The following is a 5,757-nucleotide window of genomic DNA, read 5'->3' on the forward strand; positions in this document are numbered from 1 at the left end:
CGACCGAAGGTGAACCTGAGCTTGTGGTTTGGCTCTTTTCGTTCTCATCTCACATTTTCATCTCAAATGTTCCTCATTTAAATCTTCGACACTTCGGACGTTAAGGGTTAAAAAAGCGTGTGCCTTGTTTCTGTCTTTGCCACGTTCGTTTCCGCAGACGTCCGTTAGCTCAGACGTTCGTTAGCGCAGACGTCCGTTAGCTCAGACGTCCGTTAGCGCAGACGTTCGTTAGCGCAGACGTTCGTTTGCGCAGACGTTCGTTAGCTCAGACGTCCGTTAGCGCAGACGTTTGTTAGCGCAGACGTTCGTTTGCGCAGACGTTCGTTAGCGCAGACGTTCGTTTGCGCAGACGTTCGTTAGCGCAGACGTTCGTTTCCGCAGACGTTCGTTAGCGCAGACGTTGGTTAGCGCAGACGTTCGTTTGCGCAGACGTTCGTTAGCGCAGACGTTCGTTAGCGCAGACGTTCGTTTGCGCAGACGTTCGTTAGCGCAGACGTTCGTTTGCACAGACGTTCGTTAGCGCAGACGTTTGCGCAGACGTTCGTTAGCGCAGACGTCCGTTAGCTCAGACGTTCGTTAGCGCAGACGTCCGTTAGCTCAGACGTCCGTTAGCGCAGACGTTCGTTTGCGCAGACGTTCGTTTGCGCAGACGTTTGTTAGCGCAGACGTTCGTTTGCGCAGACGTTCGTTAGCGCAGACGTTCGTTTGCGCAGACTTTCGTTAGCGCAGACGTTCGTTTCCGCAGACGTTCGTTAGCGCAGACGTTGGTTAGCGCAGACGTTCGTTTGCGCAGACGTTCGTTTGCGCAGACGTTCGTTAGCGCAGACGTTCGTTAGCGCAGACGTTCGTTTGCGCAGACGTTCGTTAGCGCAGACGTTCGTTAGCGAAGACGTTCGTTTGCACAGACGTTCGTTAGCGCAGACGTTTGCGCAGACGTTCGTTAGCGCAGACGTTCGTTAGCGCAGATGTTTGTTTGCGCAGACGTTCGTTAGCGCAGACTTTCGTTAGCGCTGACGTTCGTTTGCACAGACGTTCGTTAGCGCAGACGTTCGCGCAGACGTTCGTTAGCGCAGACGTTCGTTTGCGCAGACGTTCGTTAGCGCAGACGTTCGTTAGCTCAGACCTCCGTTAGCTCAGACGTTCGTTAGCGCAGACGTCCGTTAGCTCAGACGTCCGTTAGCGCAGACGTCCGTTAGCGCAGACGTTCGTTTGCGCAGACGTTCGTTTGCGCAGACGTTTGTTAGCGCAGACGTTCGTTAGCGCAGACGTTCGTTTGCGCTGACGTTCGTTAGCGCAGACGTTCGTTTGCGCAGACGTTCGTTTGCGCAGACGTTCGTTAGCGCAGACGTTCGTTTGCCAGACGTTTGTTTGCGCAGACGTTTGTTAGCGCAGACGTTCGTTAGCGCTGACGTTCGTTTCTGCAGACGTTCGTTAGCGCAGACGTTGGTTAGCGCAGACGTTCGTTAGCGCAGACGTTTGTTTGCGCAGACGTTCGTTTGCACAGACGTTCGTTAGCGCAGACGTTCGTTTGCGCAGACGTTCGTTAGCGCAGACGTTCGTTAGCGCAGACGTTCGTTTGCGCAGACGTTCATTAGCTCAGACGTTTGTTGGTGTTTTTCCCGCAGATGGGGGCGTGTCCTTCCCGCAGATGGGGGCGTGTCCTTCCCGCAGACAGGGGCGTGTCCTTCCCGCAGACGGGGGCGTGGCTGAAGTGTAGATAAATGTTTGGGAAATGCTTGTCGTGTCGTATGTGAAACGTGGAATGTTGTTGTTGTTTATGACGTTTAGGGCAAATTAAAGCTGATGCATGAATCCTGCTGCAAATGCTCCTCCCACTCTTCAATAAACCAAACCAAATAAAGACTGTGACTTTATTTTATTTCACTTTGACATGAGCTCGGGCCCCGGTCAGGACCCGGGCCCCGGTCAGGACATCGCTGGGAGAATATTGTTCATGTTTTAGGTTGATGACTCAGACGTACAAACTCCACAGAAAGATTCTGACCCGTCCAGGAATCGAACCCACAACCTCCAGAAATCAGGTTAGTGCCAACTCAGAACTGTAACTGTCCAGTCCAGGTCCAGTCCAGGTCCAGTCCAGGTCCAGTCCAGTCCAGGTCCAGTCCTGGAGGGTCTAAAGCGGCTCGTTTCTGAAATGAGCCTTTGACAAATATAATTTCACTTAAATTCCAGAACGCCCTCTCACGACGTGTCGCGCGGTTCCACTCTTTAAATCACATGTTTTGAATCTTTCTCGTGATGAACTCGCCACAAAAACAAACACTGGGATCGGCCCCTCATCACGAGCGATCGGCCCCTCATCACCTCATCTCTATTATTAGGCCCGAGCGCCACAAGCTGGCGAGAGGCCTATTAATCTCGTAAGGCACGGCTGCGAAAGTGCGCACGTAGTGCGCACGAAATCGAGCGCGAAGCGCTCGCCCACTTCCAAACACTCACTAACGTACTCCTCCACTCATGCACGCCCCGTGCATACTAATTAGTTGTAGGAAAATGGAACATTACCGTTGTAAACGGGCGAAGCCCGTGCAAAAGTTCGCACTAAACGAGCACTTTACATTGGGATGACGACCGCGAAGCGGTCGTCATCCCCATATAAAGCACTCATTTGCGCTAAGTAGCTCACGAACACGTTCCATCTCTTGCATGTTCCGTGCATATAAACATGTAATGCAAAAATTGAACATTATTACTGTATAGAGGGCCAAAAACACAAAGTGGGCGGAGCCCACTCAAAATTATCGAAAGTACCCGTCAGTGACCAGGGACCCACACCATGAGGTAGGAAAGCGCGAGCGCTTTCCGAAAATGTATAGTTTATGATATTTGAAAAATGGGAAACATTGTTTTCGCATCGGAATATTCTTCTTCTCGGGACCAACCCCCCTATTTTTCACCCAGTGAACATTGACGAAAAGTCACAAAAATTTGCACACCTCTAAAAATCGTGCCTCTCTACATTCTGGCTATTTCCCTTTTCTAAAATAAAAAAAATTGGCGCGTCAGCGCCACCAAATGTACCAAAAATGCATTGAGAGATGGGAAATGACCCAAAAAAAATCTGATCGTAGAATCATGAAATTTGGCGCAGAGGTAGATGGTGACAAGAGAAGTAAAAAATATTATTACGGCAACGCCGTCCGCCCAACCAAATGTCGGCCATATTGCTTCAAAAATGACTAAACATGACTTCGGAGTTTTTCCAAACGTCGTACTTTTACGAACTCCTCCCAGGGCGTTAGCCCTAAAAAGCTGAAATTTGGTAAAAATGCTACTGAGGAGTGGGACATCAAAAGTTATCCAAATTACATTGATACCTCTCATGGTCTGTAGCTAGAATTTCAGAAATCTCCCAAATTTAACATTTCTGCCGTTTGCGCAGATAAAGTCCGAATTGCGTCAAATTAGAATCAGTTGTTAAACTCTTTGCCCTAAACCTACTTGAAGTGAAATAAATTCATTTGGCGCCACAGCGCCCCCTACAGATTTTATATGGAGGTTAAATGTTTAGTTTTGCGAAATTATATGAAATTTGACACACAACTCAATTTTAGCATCCCCATCAAAAAAGTCAATGACTCATGTCATAATTGTTATGGCGTTGCCGTAACGATGACCGAAACCTTTCATGTTTACACTTTAGACTTTCACAAACTCCTCCCCCTCAGGGCGTCAGCCCTATTAACCTGAAATTTGGTGAGACTCATCTTCAAGACCATCAAAAGTTATCCACATTTTCATTCAAAGAGTCACGGTGTCTGTGCGGCAAAGCCGCACATTTTGCCAAGGATTCAAAATAAAATTGCTTTTTGATGGTAAAACAAAGGGGAGAAGATGTGACAGCGTCACAGATTCAGCAGTAGGCGTAATAAAAGGACAATTGGGGCTCCTCTTGCGGCGTGGCGGCGGCGTGGCGAGGGCCGATCATTGCCGCTTGCGGCTATATTTATCATTATTATGATTGTGTGGGCGACGAGCCCAGCGTCCAGAGACGTGTCCAGGTGAAGCAGAGACGCGTGTCCAGGTGAAGCAGAGACGCGTGTCCAGGTGAAGCAGAGACGCGTGTCCAGGTGAAGCAGAGACGCGTGTCCAGGTGAAGCAGAGACGCGTGTCCACAAACATAAGACTGAAAGCCACAAAAACACATCTGGGAAACTGTTAGTGACAGAAAGTGACCAAAAAAGGCGCCTAAAATTGACAAAACACGACTAAAAGTGACATTTCCTGTCTCCAAACTCGATGTTGATCTTTTGCTAAAGCGCTGTGTTCCTACTGATGTTAACGACTGTGTGGAGCCTTAGCAACACAAAGCTAGCGTAGCACGTTAGCAACACAAAGCTAGCATAGCGCGTTAGACATGATCCAAAGCCAAAGCATGACATAAAGAGAGGTTCAAATGTCACGCCCCTCACACGCGCTAGCTTTAGCCACACCCCTCACACACATTAGCTTTAGCCACGCCCCTCACACACACTAGCTTTAGCCACGCCCCTCACACACACTAGCTTTAGCCACGCCCCTCACACACTAGCTTTAGCCACGCCCCTCACACACACTAGCTTTAGCCACGCCCCTCACACACACTAGCTTTAGCCACGCCCCTCACACACTAGCTTTAGCCACGCCCCTCTGACTTTTGCTCCGTCTCGTCACTGTCTCGTTTACATGTTTGTGTTTTGTTGGTTTTATTTTAATTGCGACCCCGCAGAGATTGTTGTGTGGTTCCGACGTTCTCCGGCTCAGATCCTGACGTCGCCGCCGCGCTTGGATACGCTCGACCTTTAGCTTTGAAAATATTCACGTTTTAACGACAGAAGCGAGACTAATTATGAATAAATTGCGTTTGTTTGGATTTGATTTGCCTTTTGTTTGAGGCGGTGACGATGTTTGAGACACATTCTACCGCCAGTTCTGAACAAGGAACTATTCAAGCCAGAGTTTTGTTTTTACAGTTAGCATTAGCATTAGCATTAGCGTCCTGAATGCTCTGTGAGTGCGGATCATTACGTCCGCGTCACATTTGAGTCTTTCCGTGTCACTTCCCTGCTTTGTTGTCATGGAGACGAGAAAAGCCAAACTGTGGAACATTCTAGGCAAAGCAACGACATCTCCATGGAAACAGAGACGGCCGACACGTGCATCAGTGAAGGTGGAACATTTGAACGCTTCTTCTGCAGCGTAAACATCATTTGTATTTGAAGATCGTTTCCTCGTTTTCTTTAATCATCTTCTTTTCTCGATCTTCGACCTGAAAACGTTTTGTCCTGATGAAATTTGACTCTGACGTTCATTTAAGAAAAGAATAAGATCAAACTAGAGTTTAGAGCGAAACCAGGACCCATGGTTTAGTCCTGGTTTAGTCCTGGTTTAGACCTGGTTTAGACCTGGTTTAGTCCTGGTTTAGTCCTGGTTTAGCCCTGGTTTAGTCCTGGTTTAGACCTGGTTTAGACCTGGTTTAGTCCTGGTTTAGTCCTGGTTTAGACCTGGTTTAGAGCTGGTTTAGAGCTGGTTTAGTCCTGGTTTAGTCCTGGTTTAGACCTGGTTTAGTCCTGGTTTAGTCCTGGTTTAGTCCTGGTTTAGACCTGGTTTAGAGCTGGTTTAGTCCTGGTTTAGTCCTGGTTTAGACCTGGTTTAGTCCTGGTTTAGACCTGGTTTAGAGCTGGTTTAGTCCTGGTTTAGTCCTGGTTTAGACCTGGTTTAGTCCTGGTTTAGTCCTGGTTTAGACCTGGTTTAGTC

This window comes from Eucyclogobius newberryi, unplaced genomic scaffold (assembly GCF_026437365.1).
Source record: "Eucyclogobius newberryi isolate DKJ021-1_F unplaced genomic scaffold, fEucNew1.0.hap1 SCAF_76, whole genome shotgun sequence".
Lineage (NCBI taxonomy): Eukaryota > Metazoa > Chordata > Actinopteri > Gobiiformes > Gobiidae > Eucyclogobius > Eucyclogobius newberryi.